The sequence below is a fragment of the Apis cerana genome, linkage group LG7 (assembly GCF_029169275.1).
Source record: "Apis cerana isolate GH-2021 linkage group LG7, AcerK_1.0, whole genome shotgun sequence".
NCBI classification, from domain to species: domain Eukaryota; kingdom Metazoa; phylum Arthropoda; class Insecta; order Hymenoptera; family Apidae; genus Apis; species Apis cerana.
The window spans coordinates 2414044-2433895 of NC_083858.1; the positions used below are offsets into that span (position 1 = coordinate 2414044).

At 36.7% G+C, this 19852-nt stretch overlaps 2 protein-coding genes across 14 annotated transcripts in view; one reads left to right on the forward strand and one right to left on the reverse strand.

Annotated features, from left to right (window-relative positions):
* The window catches only part of LOC107994275 (venom dipeptidyl peptidase 4), a 216983-nt gene that overhangs the window by 163612 nt on the left and 33519 nt on the right, over nt 1-19852 (forward strand). The window lies entirely within an intron of this gene.
* The window catches only part of LOC107998462 (transmembrane protein 164), a 72467-nt gene that overhangs the window by 8830 nt on the left and 43785 nt on the right, over nt 1-19852 (reverse strand). Inside the window, exon 7 of one of the 3 annotated variants that reach the window (XR_009830686.1) lies at nt 12934-14177. The exons of 1 other annotated variant lie outside the window; for it this stretch is intronic. The gene's annotated coding sequence lies outside the window, so the exon portion shown is untranslated. Of the gene's footprint in view, nt 1-12933; nt 14178-16579; nt 18933-19852 lie in introns of those variants that run through there. One more of the 3 variants, XR_009830687.1, reaches the window with a different exon arrangement.

The window sequence follows — 19852 nt, forward strand, 5'->3', positions numbered from 1 at the left end:
ACTTTTCCGATGATTTGATTTAAGAGAATCGAGATCAAGTGTCATTTCAGAGAGCTTGGAATTTTTTTTTTGGATTTAGCAATCGCTGATTTTCCAAGATTATCATCTTGGCGTCACGGATTGCATCCATTTCTCTTGTTTGGAATTCTCCTTGGAAAATCTTTTAATCTTTCGTTATAAATAAATTTTCGATCAACGAGGAAATACGAGTCTTTTAAATCAGGTTGGAATTATGATAATTTGATAATACTGTGTGTGTATAATAATAAAAAAGGAAATCCTTTTCGAGAAGTGTAAGTTTAAAATATAAGTCTGAGTGAAACATCTACATATGCTTTGCTATTTCTAAATTTAGCTACGCTTTTATACCGTTTCAATATTTCTCAATTTATAAATTGTAAAGAAAATTTATTCGTTGTTACCATCAATTATTATTTATCATATTCTATACCTTCGTTTTATCCTTATTCATTTCGCCAATTATTTCTAAAGATTCTTCCCTGGAATAAATATTCGAAAATATTTGAAACTTGATCCGAAAAATTTCTATTCAATTTTACATACAATTATACATGGAGCAACGAAAGAAAGAGAGATTAAAATAATTAAATATCAGTTAATATTTATTTCGGCAATTATTTCTAAAGATCCTTCCCTGGAATAAATATTCGAAAATATTTGAAACTTGATCCGAAAAATTTCTATTCAATTTTACATTTGTACAACTATACATGGAGCAACGAAAGAAAGAGAGATTAAAATAGTTAAATTTAATCAATTATAAGAATTTCCTTTTGCATCGTTTATTAAAAAATGCTTAACTAAAAATTCCACCGATTATAAACACGTACAATCTATACCTGTTAAAACCACTCCTCTACCCGGCACAGATATTAATCGGATCGAACATATTCCCCATCAGAAACACACTGCGTTCGAAGCGCACTCGGCTCGCACTCCGTCCACCCGTCATTATCGCCACGCATTCGAATCTCGTTAAACGACCCTCCAACATCGTCACAACGTGTCCCGTTTCGAAGCTGTGTATGCGAATCCTCGTATCCCGAATCGTCCCGCCTCCTTTCTCGCAATCTCTCGGAAGGACTCGGCTCGAAAGCAGAAAATGTTGGCCGCCAATTGGCGGGCGAGCAATTAAACTCGGCTGATTCGCGAATCCCTCCCCTCTCCCTTTACTTTGCAAATTACTTCCAACGCCGTTTCAACGCCTCTATCTTTCGCCCCATCAACCGGATATCCCCGCGGTGTCTCGGCATAGTTTCCGCATGGCCGGCCCGGATCGTGAATTCCGCGATCCTCCGAGGTGTTAATTCACTGGCCGCCCACCGACCCAACTTCGAGTTACGCCGACTCCAATTAAGCTGATGGCAGCCGGGCAAATTGCGACTCGAGTCGCTCCTGTAACGAGTTCCTTCTTTTTTCCCCTTCTTTCTTTTTTATATATATATATATTATTTCGACGAGATTGGCGAGACAGCTTTGCGAAAAAGGATTTTGTTTGTTTGTTTGTTCGATTTGGGGGAAAGGAAGGGGAGTTTGGATCGAAACGAGGGGGAGGATTGGGTATTAGGTATTATTTCAAGGATGGGGATAGTTTAAATTGGTGATTTTTGTTACGTTTAATTTAATATATGATTTATGTCGAAATGAAGTAAAATATGTGGATATATAGATGGATAAATATTTTGGATCTGAAATATTGTTGATAAAAGGTGGTCGAGGTGAAACTTTGGTGTTTTGTGCAAAATTAAATTTTTGATCCGAACGATGATGGGGTAATGGAGAAAATTTATTTAAATATCGTACAGTGCTGGTTTTCGTATATTCAAATTTTATATAAATATACAAACGTCTAATTACGAGGATAGAGGATGGATATTGGAAAATTCGTGTACAAGGGAAAAATACACTTTGAGAGTGACTTGATTCGAAGAGAGATTGCCCTGTCATTTTCAATAACTGTCGAATTTATTTTGATCCTTCTCGTATAAACTCTTTTGTATAAAATGTTTGTGAAATTTTATTCGGAATTATTATATATATATATATATATATTATATATATATATATATTATTAGCAACAAGTTTTTTTTGATTTAAACTTTTGTACAAAATGAAAGATGGAGAAAAATATTCATTGTCGTTAACTCTTTGACAATTGACAAAACCGCTCGTTAATGTCAGTTTGGAGCTGCATGGTTCGAAAAGCCGATCAATCTGTCGATCAGTTTATCGACTGATGGTAAATGTAAAAAAAAAACTAGCCTAGGGACGCGTGACCTACAACAATCGCATAGTTACTGTTAAATAATCGAATGCAATTAATGCACGTAAAAGGAGGAAGAGTAGTAGCGGATAAACGAGGAAGTTTTAAAATTTGCATCAAGCTTAATAAATTTTTAATGCTCGAATTTAATGCTGCACGTTTTAAACAAAAATCCTGAATTCGCTGTTCCATTTATATTCGAAGTTAAATATAGACGTCAAAATCAAATCGTTCGTAGAATTATTCATTCTTTTTTAAATTATTTTCCTTTAAATTACTCTGTTTAGCAATCGCTACAAATGTGGCTGCAACAATTATCATCTCATTGTCACCGAAAATTTTGCCCTATTCACGACATCGCGCAACGATGAAATGTGCCTCAAATATTGGGAAAAGCTGATCGACTAAACAGTTCGACCAATCAATACCAATTGACCAAACGATGATTTGGCAGGGGCATGACTTTATATGATCAATATGTAAACGCACAAAGTGTTTATTTTCTTCTACAGAGTGAAATTTATTTGTTAAATTTTCTTCCATACGGTGAAATTTATTTAATAAATTAGCGATGAATTAACAGTGACGAAGATATATCGACTCGTTTCGAAAACATTCGCACAACTTTAGAAGCAAAAATTAAATGATTTAATATCTAGCTAACCAACGTAACATCGCAGAATTAATGGTATCAAAAATTTGTGTAATTATTTAACTTATACAGAAATTTTCTACTTTTTTCTTTTCTAATTTTGTCTTTAATATCAAATAAAACTGACAATAAACCTATCGTTGTTTTATAAAAAATAAAAATTTTCTTGTCTCAATATTTTTATCTCCCGATTAAGTTACACAACGAAGCTTTTATTGTACAATTGTTTCATATATACATCTTGACATCGAAGAACGTTCAATTAACTTTTGTTATTTTCTCCTTGATAAAAATAAGATCAAGTTGCCTCCTTCTTTTTCTTTTGTATCTGTTTCATATTCACCCGATTTAACGTTCCCACGTATTTACATGATTTTATATATTTTCAAAAATTCTACTTATTCTTCAAATTTTTCGTATATCATATATTTTTTCTGGACTACATGATCGATTAATCAAAACTATATTCTTAAACTCTTATGAATCCTTTTCTTAATTTCCATTCATTTATCGCTCGAGTCAATTTGAACAACATGAACGATATAACCTTGAATAAAATATTTTAACCACTTTAAATCAAATCCATACCTGTCAACGTAACATTTATACAAACGTTATATCCACTGTTGTTTCGGTTTCGGAATGAAAATCCCGGAGATAACGGGGATGGAAATTCTCCGTCAAGTTTCTGAAAATGAACGAGAAAGTTATTTGTTATTTTCCTTTGCCCGCGTTCGAGCTCGAAATGTAGAACGATTTGTTTGTTTCCCTTTCGAGGAGGGGATCTCTCGGAGGCAAGGTGTTATCGTTCAATTGACGAAAATAATTTTCAAGTTTACGAATAACAAGAGGGATTCGTATTAAATCGTTGTGAATCGATAAAGGAAACCGGGAAATTATCTGGCCGTGTTGCCACCTAAGTGGTTGAATTACGGGGGCCGCGAAACCGGAAAGGCTCTCGGGAATATCCGTTCTGAGTCTGAAGCCAACTCGAGCCTACTCCGTCAGAGAGTACGCCAGTATTGCTCCCTCGAGATTCTGCCTCGCCCTCTCCTCTCTCCATCTTCCTCCGAGTGGATTTCACGTTTTTGGAAACGTTTCCGATCCCCAACTTTTTGATCTTTATCCAGAAGGAATAATATCCAAGTTTCGATTTAATCTCGTGCACTGAACCTGTTCACAATTCATTTATTCGATGAAACAAAATCGTAGATCCTCGCGTTCTTGGGTAAATTTTGAAGGGAAATTTTGTCCCGCAAGCGACGATTTCATTGGCTACGTTAATTATTTAATCAATTTTGTAAATAAATGTAATTCGAACTTTGTGAAATTTATTAATTTACGAAAGTCAAAGGAAAGAGCATTCATTTTCGCTTTGTTGACAATATATTCGCGTTTATGTTTTACGAAATTCAAGTTGCACAAAAGGATTGAATTTTTATCGATTTCTCTTGTTTAAGTCATTATTTACTGAACAATCGAAATGATTCCAATTTCTTATTTAATCTTTCGCCATTTATTCAACTTGCAATATGCACAAAATGTTAATACATTCGTGTTACGTTCAGAGGATCGATCGTTACAATAATTTAACTTCGATTGTTTGTAACTTAATCGATATCTTTTGCTTCTCGATTCTTTAACTAATCGATCCTCCAACAAATATATCAACGCCCTGTATGCTTAATGTCTAATTTTATTCTCCGTACGTAAAAATTTTCGTTGGAGAAAAATGATCGCGACATAAAGAATATTTCCGCGAAATTCGAGGAAATGCGTTACAAGTATATAATACAAAGACTACAACGGTTCGTGAGCTTTATTTCCTTCGATACGATCAGAAGTTATACCTTTGAAAGCTGTAAAAGCTCTTACAGACGTGAAAGCATAGTAAAGTTTCTATACTCCGTTTCGAAAACTTTTCATATTCCATGCTTATCGTTCAACGTAGCCAAGATCCGTAATGTTTTGAGAATATTCTTCTCTTACCGCAAACTGCATCTCCTTCTCCCCGCTTCTATTCCTACAATCACTATTCTCTCCCCACATTTCCAAATTTCCCTAAGAATAAGAGAACGCGTTTCCCTCGATCTCTGAAAGGGGCGAAGAAAATTAATCGCAGGACCATTCCCATCCCCTGCACCATCCTACGCGCTCATTAATCTAACAGGTAACGTTGCACGCCACATGCCTTCGTTGAATTGATCGAATCAAGGGGCAAAATCAAGAATGATCGAGAAATTTTTCTCCATCGAGTAACACGAGATGAAGCTCGGCGAGGAAGAGGGGGAGAGTTCTTAGCAATGGCATGCATATTCAATCCGTACTCCTCCCCCATATCCATCCTCCCAAATCTCTCAGAGTCGTTAGCATTCGCGAGAGTGGGTTCGTCGGATCAAAGAAAATCCGTGGGACGCCCTCCTCCCAAGAGGGGCTCGAAACACGCTGGCGTCGCGTTTTCGAGAGAGCACGCCACTAGCCTCTCCTCGATTCCGGGGCTAATCGAGTGCGCCACCCCTCCTCGTATCGGTGTAACAACGGAGCCTTTCCCTCACGCATATTTAATCAACTCTAACCAACTTCGTTAGACATCGGCACGCGTTCGTCGAAACGAACGGGGCGCGTGAATTAATCATCGAGGACGTCGTAAACAGGGGTGGAGAGCGACGAACCTGCCGGTTAACGATGCGTTTAACGGTGTTAAGAAAGCAAGAGCACGATCGCTAATGGCCCGTCAATAATACCGATTTATCGAGAGGGGTCGGATTTTTGGAACTGAGAGGTTTTGTGGGCTGCGGTGGAAGGATTCTTCCGAGATATCTTCCGTGTTTGCGGTTTTGCGGGGAACAGGGGAAGAGGTTTTTTGGAAAGAGGGTTTGCTTGTCGGGATTAACCGTGATTAGGAAGAAAAAGGGAGGGAAGGAGAGAGTAACGTTCGAAGCTGGGACGAGAAGGTGTTCGACCGAGCAGGAGGGAGTAATTGTGAAATTGTTGGTATAGATATTTTTCTGAGAATTTCAACTCGAAATAGCCCCTTCTTCCGAATTGAAAGATAAGTTTGAAATTATTTCGTGGCGCGAGATTGTTCGTGTAAAGTAGAAGATCGTCGAGTTTCCAGGGGATGATTTGCGATTTCTGTTTCAGGGAATGGGGAGGCGCGAACAGGTTTTGGAAAGCTTTAATGGATTCGGTTAGTTTGGCTTGGAGAAAATTCCATAGGACTTGGCAGAAGTTTGCGTAATCGGTGAATTTAGCAAATTTACCGGATCGAATCGCTCGCGTTTCGCGCGCTCTATCAAATCCAACTATTTCCGTTATATTTGCCCAGTATTTTGAAGAAGAACGGCAAAGAGAAAGTTCCACAAAAGGAGTTTAAACAAAAATATATATACATCGAACGGAATGATAATTTTAAGTTTAAGAGAATACTCGAAAATTCCTTTTTGAGTTCCGAACAACGTTACGAAATTCGTTAATAATAATAACTCTGGTTCTAGTTTCTACTCGAAGCCATCGAGAATTTTTTTCATAAAGAGACAGAGCACCAAACATCTCGCGTTATTACATTTCAAAAAAAAGGAGATCATACATTTAAACTTAAAATTCGAAAATTTACAAGATAACGGTGAAAATTGTCCAGTTGAGGAAAAAATCGATGGAACGACGCAGTTTGTTGCTTACAAATGTTCCTGTCGCGAAAATAGTACAAGTTAATTATTTCTACGATCACTCTCTCCCACGGAGTCCCCGAGGTGCAATACGTCACGATACGTCCTGCTCGTTTGTTCTTTAATTACGAGCCGCCGTCGGAAACTATTTATTTTCCCCTTCTAAGTTCATTTCCTTTTAATCGTCCCTTATACGTACATATAACTCGTACGATTCTTACACGCTCAACTTGAAAAATCGTTGTAACAAATAGCGAATCGATTCGCCTAATCAACTCTCTTTATTTTCCACCGTGCTGTTCCATCATCCGTGGAACGTTTAAATTTCGAATCACGTTTAAGGAATTGAATTTTACCACAGACTGTTTTATCGATGGATTCAATCATTCGCGAAGATCTTTATCGAATGAATATAAAAAGATAATAATAATATTTTCGTACGGTTACTAAAAAAAAAGGGGGGAAGAGAAAATTATTCCATTCCAAAGAGTTGATTGAAATTTAGACGATTGTTCGACCATTCGTTTCCTCTCGAGAAACGATCGATATGTTGATCCCTCGGTGTTAAAACAACGATTAAAGTATCGTTACGAGAGATCGGGTATACAAGGATCCTACGACATCCATTCATTCCGCCATACCGCAAACGATTGCTCGAAGCAATTTCGTGAGCAGCGCGGCGTGCTTCTTGCGATCTTGGTGCACACAGTAATGGCCTGGAAAGAGGGCCGCGGAACTTTCATCACCGGAACCATTGTCGAGAAGATAGTCTCTAGTTTCTATGGAGCAGAAATACAGGTTAAAAAAAAAAAAAAAACAGGCGGATTCGCGCCAAGCCAAGCCGAAAAGAAGCGACGAGAAATGGCGTCTCCAGAACGAGCGTTTCTTTATTTTCCGTATAACGGCGGCGGAGTTGGTTGTGATAAGAGGAGGGGGGGTTAGGGATATTTAATAATGTTCTATCCCGGAGATAGAAAACAAGCTGGTGAGTGGAGGGGTGTAGAGTTATTTCTTTTCGAGACGATTCTTTTTTCGTAGAAGAGAAGATATATATCTTTTGATCTCGTTGATACCATTTCGTTGCGGATCATGTTGTGTTAATAATTCTCTGTTTCGGGTTTCAAAAGAAATTGAAGGTTAGGCGAATAAATTTTATTTTTCTTTTTAGGAGATTGAAAAAGAAAAAAATAAGTAATAAGGAAAGTGGAATTATTAAATACACGAAATATTCTTTCTCCAAGCATAAATTGTAAAGAAGAAACAAAGCGTAGTAATTTATATAACCTTTTAGATATTCGTTATTTGTACTAGTTTACCGATATGCTGACTGTTCTGATAACCGATATCGATAGGAAAATTTATTAAACGGTAATTTCATAGGCGTATAACCTTCCAATTATGGCTCGACAGGCTTTTCCGATCCCGATTAATCGGTATTTCGATCGATCCACGTCGCGGTTATCCAGCGTTGGTAATAGCGTTTGTCACAAACGACAGATTCGTGATCTATTCGAACGCGAATTTTTAGAGTTTTCCAGCTTTCGTCCATCCCCAATCACCCTGCCGTCTGTCTCTATCTCGTTGGCCCTCTGTATTTTTTTTTCTTTTTTATTTATTTTTTAGGGCAATTCTGTCCTCTCGAAATTCGATGCGTGACAGATTCTTTCTCTGCTAAGTTATTCACGACACGTGTTCGTTAAATTTCAAATATTTTTTTTTTTTTTCTTTATCCCAGTCAATTGCATTTTGCATCCGATCTTTCCAGTTTAATATAAAAATTTCAGGAGTAATGAACGCTGCAAAAAAAGGTTTTTTTTATCAATGAAAACATATTGATTTGTAAACAATTTGATTAACTAACCTCTTCGATTCCAATTTCTCCCTTTCTTCCAAATTTGCCTAATTTCGAATTGCTTGACAAAGGAAAGAAAAGGACGAATATCGATTAACATCGCAACAATGACCGTTTCATTTTTCACGGAAAATTATAAAATTTCTCACTCGTCCCCAGCTTCGTTAATTTTGATTAATACAACCAACACTGTATTACGAATAACCCGTTTAATTTCACCGGCCGGGAGCGAGATAACGTAAGGAAAGTTTTAACGCATAACGCGATCCCGCATTCGATTTTTCCATTAAACTCGCTCCCTTTCATCCGGCTTATGTGGGTACAATCAGAACTTCGTTAACCGTCGCGCTGACGCAGCAACCTTACCCCCTCTGAAATGTTGTCTCAAATTTCCTCCACCACTTATCTTTCGAACCTATGCGTCTGTCTCTCGAACGCGGATTAAAGTCAAAGAATATTTAAAAAAAAAAGAACTAAACATCCTCCAAGTATATATTTAAAAAATGACTCGTATTTCTCGCGCCAACTTTTTTATTTTTTTTATTTTTTTTTACACGATTACGCGCAATGTTTTACCATTTAATAAAATCGCGCGCGACGAGATAATGAATTATATCGTACCGCAATGTGAAAATGTGCGCTGGGTTCGCTGTAACGTTGTAACGATAATAATAATTAAAGTTGTAATTGCGCAAAGGAACTTGGTTAAGCTAATGAGAGAGAGAGGGGGGGAGAGAGAAAGAGATGTCAACGGGGAAAAACAGGTGGAGAGGATGGTTTTCTTTTTCTTTCTTTCTTTTTTTTTTTTTTTTTAAAGGTTTCGCGGAGAAACTCTCCGGGCAATCTTCGCCTCTCACGCCTTTAATCAACGTCATTTTAACGTGCTCCTTTAAGAATTGTTTATTCGCGCAATCTCTCGTCGCTGTAAGAACTTCCAAGTTCATTTTCCTCCCTCGTGTTTTCTCCCTTCCTCTTCCTTTCTTCCTTCCTTTTTTTCTTCGTTTCATTCGTACGTCGGTGTTTAACGTGGTTAGAAATTTTTCCTCCCCACCTCCTCCTCCTGTTCTCTGCTTTTCTTCCCCTCGTTCCCTCTTTTATTTATTTATCTTTCTCTCGTTTCTAACTTTTTCCCTTTTTAACCAAGGTTTTTTAACCGGGGAAAGGAATTGAAATTTCGAAGTTTCGTTCTCCTTTACTCTAAAAGGCTTCTTGTTAAGAAAATTTCATGGTTTTCGGATTAATTCTTGGGGTATAATTTAGCGATTTTTCTATGTGACGTGATCACGCTGGGTTCTTGTTTTTTTTTTTCTCGTTTACCTTAACGTTAATCTTTGTAAGGCTTGTTTTATTTGTCAGAAATGAAAATATAATTAGTGTATTAGAAAAGGGAATTTAAGTGGAACGATATACCGTATTTTATAGAATTCTTATTATTGAAAGAAATTTCGTTTCGTTTAATCATGGATCGATCATACAATACGTTTTAGCTATTCTCTTTTAATCAAATTATCCAATATTCACGAATTCAAATAGCGATAAAATATGTATCGTGTTAAGCACGGTTTTGATTTTATAAAAAAAATTTCCTGTTATAAAAGGGTATTGGCAATTACTGAAAATGGAATCGATAAATATTAAGATCCATATCCTTAACTTTCTTTACGTTTTAAACTTATTATACTTGATTTTATCTTCAGGAATAAAAGAAAAAAGAGGATCGATGAAAGTTGTTAAAGAATACCATAGAATATACTTTATTAAAACGATGAGTTTAAATTTAAAATCTAAATCATGAAAGAATACACTACGACGCGACATTTTCTTATAAATTATCAAGATCTTCCCTCGATATAAATATAAAAAGAACAGATAGTACGAGTAATAAACTTTATTTAACAACGTTCAGTTTGAACCGAATCGAAATGTGTAAGTCTCATCGATTATCAATTGATAAGATGATCGTAAATATTCTTTCTTAAAATTTAATTATGATTTGTAATAATTTAAAAATTCGTAGAATTGGGAATATTTCATCAAGGATTTACGAGTATCTTTGTTGCCGCAATCAAATAGGATAGAATTTCGATTATTTGAAGTGTGGTTATCCAAATGCCCGATTATTCGAATATGGGTTAAATACCTATTTAAACTACTGATCTACCTAACGATGTTTATTTTGGAACGTACACATGGAATGAAGCCAAAAACGATCGATCTATATTTCCTAATACATTTTTCTTCATTGACGATATATATATATATATATTTTAAATATTTATATTTGAAAATTATTTAATTTATAATCATTCCATTAACAAATACGATTCTTTCGCGCCGATTATCAATGAAATTTTTCTCTTTATATTACATACAAACTTCTCAACAACGATCCACCCTAATACTTTCACGTCTAAGCAATAGTTTCCCTTGGCAACGTAAGAAGACATCAACCGAACGTGTTAAAATACCACCCACATCAAAGTCTACTAAAATTACCTCAAAATTCTCCGTGCAATTCCCTGGGACCGCAATTTCCGCGCAATTAACCCCAAGACAAACCCCTTCCCCCCTGATCCTTCCCACCAAAACCCAAAATCTAGCTACACACGCGCGAGAAACCTAATCCAAGCCTGCAAAAATATATATACGACGATGTTCAAGAGTTGCTATTGCTCAGCTTTCAAAAATTTCAAAAACGATTAAAAATTGGCCAAATCGCAGTTCTATTCAAAGACGACGAACGTGATTCGAGCGATGTGGCGATGGATACACGTGACCAGGGACTCCCCACTCCTCGTGCGGCGCGTGACGCGGATATCCGCCGACACATTCTCGAACGCGCCGTTTCCGCGGGATACGAGCCCCACCTTGGACGCGCGACAATTGGATTCTCCGACGAATATCCAGGACGACGTGTAATGCGGCGAGGAGGACGTGAATTTCGGGAATTATTATAGTGTCGAGTGAAAGGAGAACAACACTTTTGAGGGGAATGTTAATTATACCTTTATGAAACGCTGGACATATCGAATGAGATAAGTAGTATCTGTGAACGAATGGTCAGATCCTTTTTCAAAATTGATGAACTTGTAATAAACTGTAAATAATCGTTCGCGAACTCTATTTCTATTCTCAATGATAAATCTTGAAATGAATAAGCGTGAGAATTTTCTTCGATCCTCTCCTCAATTCCAGAGATTTGTTCCCATACCCAACAATTGTAAATAAATTGGAAATATTCATACGAGAGAAACCGCAACGTTGGTATCCGATTTTTCCACGCGTATCCACTTTTTCGGCGCCGCTTTATTTGAACCGGCTCCTCGGAAAAACGGGGACGTTTCGAGAAGCTCGATCATCGATTTTCCCCCGAAACCTCGTTCCCCTCCCCCCTTTTTATCCATCCATCCATCCCGTAGCCGATATTTACACGAAAGCACGAAAGTTCCGGCTTTCTTCTCCGGCCAACTGACAATTTCGTTTAAGTGGCATATCTGGAGCACCGTTTTACTCGACGCCGGAATTCCGGCTGTCATCTTCCTTCCGCGCCACACCACCGCCACTGTTTAAAGTTGGCAATACTTTGGCCCACCTTCTTGCGCCCCCTCCCCTTGTCCTCCTCCCTTGTCCGCTGTCTGACGCGGGAAGAAGCCGCATCGCGGATACGCCGTGCTGTTTTGCAGTCTGGTCACGTAGCCGCGGCATAAAACATCGCGAGATACTCCCGAAAAATGAAAACTTTTCATGCATCGATAATATCCCCTCCCCTCTCTCGCTCTTCTCCAGCTGGGAGGGGATCCGTTCGTTAAGCGACATATTTTGCGCGTTATACAAATATATATATATACATATATAGGAGTGAAAAATTTTCAATTTCCAAGTGGTTGAAGAGAAACGAAATTTTCTCGTGTAATTTCTTTCTTCTTTTTTTTTGTTAAGTAAAATTAATTTTGTCACGCCCCTCTATTTCTCTTTCTTCCTTTTTTCATATTTTATGAAGATTGCGTAAATCAATTTCCGAAAACTTGGGGTCAGCGATAGAATTCATAAAATTCCGCTATTGCAATTTTCATCGGATGCGCCACGTGTACTGGAGCGGTGGGTAGAGAAAATGGTAGGAATATAGAATAGGGAATAGCAATGCGGGCGACCAGGAATCTTGAATCTTTATTATAAATTATTACGTCTCGTATGATATTCCTCGATATTCTTTTTTATTATTATTTTTTTCTATTATTATTGCTGTCGCATCTAATATACTTTCATATATTTGGATATTTTTATTATTGCCCCTTCTGTATTGTTTGTCCAGATCAGGGGCAGAGAAAGACATACAAAGAGGATCTCGTAATAAGCTCGAATCGCTTCAATTTGTCTCCAACATTCTCGATTCCAATCGATACGAAGGAGAAAAAGTAGAGAAATAGAGGAGAATATATATATATATATATAGTTTGTAGTATTGATCAAAACTAAATTTTCGCTTCATCCATCGGATATTAACGCTTTATTTGACGCGACATCGCAATTCGAAGCATGACATACTTTTGTATCATATCGCTCCATTCTTTTCAATGTCCTGAAATTTTTATATATGTTGTACACACGATATACATCGATATCGATGTTATATACCTTGTATCAATATGTTATTGCGTGTTATCACCGTATTAGTATACGAATATATTGAAAGTTACGTTTTTTAAAATTGCCTTTCTATTTCTCAATCAACCGATTTTCTTTCATTATATTTTATCGCGTTCTATTCTATTCATATAGCTTTGTTAAATGTTTGTCAGTATCAATTAAGAACCCGTTAATTTAAAGATAATTGAAAATCAAATTAGCAAATTTCTTTTCTTGCTTTCTTCTACAAGAAACATTTCAGAATTGCATAGATTGAAAATTGGATGCACATAGAACGTAGCAAGAATATTTTTATATCAATTCTTGTTATTATTGTAGAGTTTCCAATCTTTCAATTTCATGTAAACGTGATACCATTTTTTCGATTTTATCTTTTTTTACAAAATTTCCTTCTTCCTCTTCTTGATTGTCAATGATTTAGAATTAAACTTTCTGTTCCTTCGCTTCCTCCTTTCTTTTTCTCCCTCTCTTTCCTCTCTCTATCCTTCCTCCTTACCATTCTCATTATTAATACCATCGTTAAATATATCACAATTAATTTTCGATCGGATTAATCGGGTTATTTTGCCTTTAAAAGCTTTGAATACAGCTTTGAAGCATCGATACTCTTACATAGATACAAAAAGAAAAAAATACGAAACGATTAATGTTCCATAGAACATCACGATTCGTTTTTCCTTTCGAGTTGACAATTGATATTCGCTATCTCAATGTGTTTACGTTTTGTTTATGGATGGAATTCGGAAGAGACGCTCGAAAAGACAATATATATATATATATATATATTTATTTCGCAGATTCAATGACGCACGCGCTCAATATTTAAAGATAAACCAAGTTTCGCTACAGTTGATCGAAATCTCCAAAGTCTGGCCTTTCATGCATGGAATTTTATCTTTTCACGAGTATATGCATCCGCGATATATATATATATCAATATTTTCCCTCGCGAGGAAAATACGAGCGATGGAATAAGGATCCCTCCTCCAAACAATCTTCCTCCACGGAATCGATATTCCAAAATCATTTTCATTATTCGAGAGTTTCTCTTACGATGTGAGACGCCAATAACTTCTGAAAAAAAAAAAACGTATTACTATTGGGGAAGAAGTGTCCTTTTTCCAGCCAATGCGTTGTTGTTGCTCTTAATCGAAAACGTGTGAAAAAAGAAAAAAGAAGAAGAAGAAAAATGGAAAGGATAAATTTTGAATCGCACGCGGGGATGGAATTTGATACAGTTAAAAATTGATACAATTGCGCAACGATTGCACGGATGTCTCGTACGTTTTAAAACGGCGACACGTTTTCGAAAAACATCCGGCACGCAGGTTGAAACGTGCAAACGCCTAACCCCCCAACGTGCTATTGATTCTTCGGGATATCGCTTCGCTATATATTTGCATCGAACAATCTGTTTCGAACTACAAACTGGAATCCCGTAAATCAAATTTAATGATCCTCTGGTAACTCGGTGGTGTTATGGTCTTAATAAACTCTCCCTTCCGGCCGCTCCTCTCCGTGCAAATATTTTGGGGGAGGGGGAAAAAAGCGTGTAATTAATTATTGAACACCTTCGTGTCGGAATTCGTGTTCCCTTGTCTCGAACATTAACGAATATATCGAACGAAAAATTGATATGTTTATATACGTCTTCTCCGTATGACTCGAAGCCATTTTCAATCAACCCTTCGAATTGTTTTTGAAGTTGCACTGCTATATATTATCGTTATTGTACGTGCTGTATATTTATCTCAAGAAGTTGAAGATGTAATTTCAAGATTCGAAGGTAAATAAGAAAGTAAATAATCACTTATGCTCGTCGTCTGAGAGAAGTGTTTGTTTTATAAAATATAATTTTCGAAAATACTCTTTTTATTTCTTCTTTTTCTCGTATACATTGATCGTTTAAGCTCGATTATTGCGATATTTACCGGTATTAGACCGGTAGATTGCCTTAGTTGGCGGATCCCCTAACGAGATCAGGACGAAAACGTTTCCTTCCTTTTTATTATATCATCACAATAACCAACTTTTCTCGCTGATAGCGCTCATGTAGAAACGTAAACGAAGAACTGCTTGAAACAATAAAATGAATGTGAGAAGTACTGTACTTGACTTGCAAATTTCATTATTCCATTCTCAGCAAAATGCATAATAAATAACGTATACCATGAGACATAAACGTGAAAACCACTTTTCTAATTTATCCTGGGCTTTTGTAATCGTAACATAAATCGAGGAAAAATATTTCTTTGTCAAAATAATTTGATCAAAGTACTTGTTTATCCATCGATATTAATTTGAATGGGAAAACGAGAAAATCAAAATTGCACGATCGTTTCTTTTCTTCTGATAATAGGAAAAAAGAGACAATTAACTTTTGAATGCCGTAAAAGCTTTAATTCATCGGACTTTTTAAACATATTTTTTGACTATCAATTACAATGTAATTTTCCTTCGATTTTATATCATAAATTTATTGGCGTCTCGAAACAAATACAATTTTACAAATTATTCCTCTGTTTCTTTTAAATTCAAATTTTAACAACTTTATTTACTGCGAGAGACAATTTTCATTCCCCATGGTTGCAAATACCAAGGAAAAATGTATTATTCCTTATACCTTACCCTTATTTCTCAGCCTTTATCAAACTTTGTTGATAAAGTTTTTGAGAGTTGAAAGTTTTCAAAAGGTAACGACACGAAGAGATCGACGATCTAAAATTCTATTTCCACCCGGTGTTGAAACACGCTACATTTAACGTTTCTCGCGGTTCTCGAAAGTCTAATTAAACGCGCCTAAAACAACCAAAGTTTCGGTGTTTCAATAGCAAGTGCAAGTTTCCTCAAGAATTCAACATCGGTTCAAGCCTTCTCGCTCGATAAATCTTGTCCTCGAATCCCCCAGATTATTCTTTCCCCGTTTCTCTCCTCTGCATGCCCCTCAAAACGTGCTCGTATCTCCTTCCGTTCCTGCCTATCGCACAATGAGCCAAACTATATAATTTGTCGCAATGAGCAATCACCAAATCTCCCATTTTTCGTTTCGCCTCGCCTCGGTCCGCTTGCGAGGACAATAAATTAGATTCGTGAACGCTTATGCAAACATAATTCACTTTCTAATCCGTTCCTTCGACTTCGAGTTTCGTCTATTCAAGAGGAGAGGTTGAAAAGGTGGTTTCCTAGGTTTGAGAAAAGTGAGGCGGATTGGTGGTCGAGTGTTTCTTTTTTTTCCTTGGTGAGAAAGAATTTCTGGGAATAGTTTCGTGGAAATGTAAACTCGTTAAACGTTTTTGACGATTCGTTTTAAAAGTGAAAAAATAATTCCTGTTTGTAGTTTTATAGAAAAGTTGTGGATGGATTATATAATAAATTCGAAAATCCATGAAAACCATGATAGTTCCATCGTAGGTTTCAACAGATGGATAAAAAAGGAGGATTTATACATTTTAAAAAAAGTAAGAAACAACCTTTTCCAATAATCATATCGACGCAAAATTTATTTTGTGTCATCTACATTGAAAAATCATGGCAATCGAAAAGTCATCGTCAACGATCAAAATATCCAACATTTTTCTATATTTTACTCCATTATCTCTTACATCCCGCGGACTCCTCGTCCATCGGCTCTTCTCCCAAACAACGCGTTCCCATTCTTCGCCGATTTCTCCCCTCCAAAGACGATATCGATTCGCCGTGAGGAGCGAGATCGAAGACACGAGGTCCGCCGACACTTACGTCATGCAATTTTCTCCATGGACGAGACGTTCGACGCTATTATCCTGAAAGCTCGCCGCGAGAGGATCCATTCTGGCCGCCTACTTCACGGAACAATGGCGGCGGTGGGCTTTAAAACCGGGGGGCTTGGAAACGAGGGAGGGGGAACGTGCCGTTTTAGCCTGTTAAACGCGTGGGAATTGTCACGGAGCGCTCGTAATTCCTGAAAGAGCTGGAGAAGGTTTGTTTGCGCTCGAACGGGGCCACCCACGCGACAGCTTAAGGCTTTTTCTCCCCGCCGCATGGATTATTTTCCGCGAAACAAATCGTGCTGATAACGTGACCAACTTCGTGAACCGTTCTCCATGCTCGTGTAATCCGGCGCGAGGCATCGTCGCGCCGTTTCGCTGACGTTGCGGAAAAACAGAAAGCGAAAGAGAGGGAGAGAGAGAGAGAGAGACTCGTTTTCTCCGTTTTCTCGCCACCGTGAAACTTGTCGAGCTTGTTCTTTTCAACGGGATATCGTGTTGGTCGACCGAATGTTTAAGCTCCCGCCGCGGGAAGTAAAATGGTTAAAGGGTGACAAAAGTTGGTGGTTTCGTTTAACGCGATTGTCGCGATACGTTCGGCAACTGCTTTACCTACCGCGGTAAATAGGCTATTCGGCGAAATCGGTTTTCGATCGGTAATCCGAATAAATCGGATTTTTATCGGCGCGTTGAAAGTCTGTTAAGTCGAATTTTTGCTGTATTTTTAGTAATTCAATAGTAAAGAGGATAATTGCTATGTAATATAGCAATATTTTATGTGTATATATATATATATATCAAAAAATAACATTGGTTAATTGGAGATTTCCGAATAATCCGAAGTAATATTTTTCTTTGCGAAAAATTTCGTTTTTATTATTTATATATATATATACTTTTGTTATTAATGAATGTTAACAATGTTTTTGATCAAACTACTGATACTTTGGATTTTGGATTTTGTTGAATATCTAAAGAAATCATATATAGATGATTCAATCATTTATTCTTCCTCCTGATAACTTCATGATAATCTCCATTAATTATCAGATATTTCCTCAACTTAATATTCCAATTATCGAGTAACAGAAATTTTCAAAGAAATGTTCAATGAAATATTTCAATAATCTTGAACAATTTTTATTCAATAATTGACAACACTTGTTCCAATTTTTTCTTTCCATATTAGCCTAAGCGATTCATAATAGTCACGTATAATAAATATATTTTTTTATCTCTCCTTTATCTTCGTTTAATTTATAATAATAAAAATTCCATTACGATTTTTAGTAAAAAAAAAACGTGTGAATCTTACGTAACAATCAACTTATTAAGAATTATTATTCATGATCAGGAATTTTATATACATAATTATAAGGTTATTGCTCATTTAGCATTAAACCGACATTTGATCGGCATCAATATATATTCGCACCATTAACATTCATCAAATCCTCTCGACTATTTAATACTCTCCATGGAATTCGACGATCCCAAAGCCAAATCAAAATCGAATTCACGAAATTAATGAAATTCAAATTCATCATCATTCCATCATTATCCCTTCGATTCAATTTTCCAATCGTTAAAGCCATGTCTATCTTATGATTAAAAAAAAAAAAAAAGAAAGAAAGAAATCATAAATAATGATGTCGTTATTCATTTAACATAACAATTTATTATCGCTCTTTTCATTGTATACGATGAAATTGTGAAAATATTTCTCATTTCACTTTTCATATATCTAAATATTGATCCCAATGTTGAATTTATTCATTTATTTTTCAATAACAATTGTAATAATAATAAATTTAAATTAACGGCTTTCAATCTTTCGAATGTGTGTCATCACGAGATATCGATTGTATTTTCCCCTTAAATACTTAAAATTTTTCTCTTAAACTTTGCCACACTCTAGAAGATTAATCATCTCTCGAGGTATAACTTATTTTTATCAACTACTCCTTGGAATCGATTCTTGAATCCTCTTAAAAAATTCTCTCCATAAGCCTCATCCTTTAGCCACAACTTGAAACGAACAAATTGACGAATATAATCATTACAAATAGCATGATTTGTACGCCTAAAACAAAGATTAGAAAATTAAAAATTCTTTTTCGATCTTGGATTGAAAAAAAAATATATTTCACCGGGATTCGGAAAGAGCGGTTATCTAATAAAATTCGTCGATCGATAAATCGCGCGGACACGGCTCGCCCTTTGTACCGACACGGCTGCTCTCAAGAGAATGGATCGTTTTACAATAGGTATTCACCGGGAACAAAAGTTACGATTGGGCCGGGGGCGGCTCAGATTTCCACGCCACCACTCTCCCGCTTGCTTAAAGCCTCGCGTGCTTTCGCGACTAACTTTAAATTGCTCCCTCCTCGCCAACTTTCATCGGCTTTCATCGGAAGATACATAACTTGGGGGGAGAAAGGCCCCACTCTTTGCCCCGGGTTTATACGCGCAGCTCGCTGACGATGATCACAGGGTGAAATTACTCCTGTAACGCGGCCCCCTTAATACGCCGGCCATTTTGCCGGTTTATCGTTTGTTTAAGGGTGGTGGATAGGTTACGAGGGAACGATCAACGAAGGCGAAGGGGAAAATTTGAGGAAGGAAGAAAGTTTTTAATAGGCGGATAATAAATAATGGAAGGAAGTGGAGAGAAATTTTAGATTGAGATTAATGAATGAAATTGAAAATGGGGAAAAAAGGAAGGAAAGGTCGAAAGGAGAAATTTCGAATGGAAATTTCGATTGACGTGTAATTCGAAGGGTTGAAAATTGTTAGCGGTTGGAAACTCTTGGAATTGGATTGGCGATGGAATGAAAATGGATAAGAGATTTGCTGTAAATTAGCGAGGAGGAGTTTTGCCGAGCACGAAAAGTGGACAGTTTCGTCCAAGGAAGAATATTTCAAGTCGAATTTTTGTCGTATAAAAAGTTTTCTTCCACTTTTCCAACGATAATTCCGAGTTTAAAAATCAATTAAAAAGAC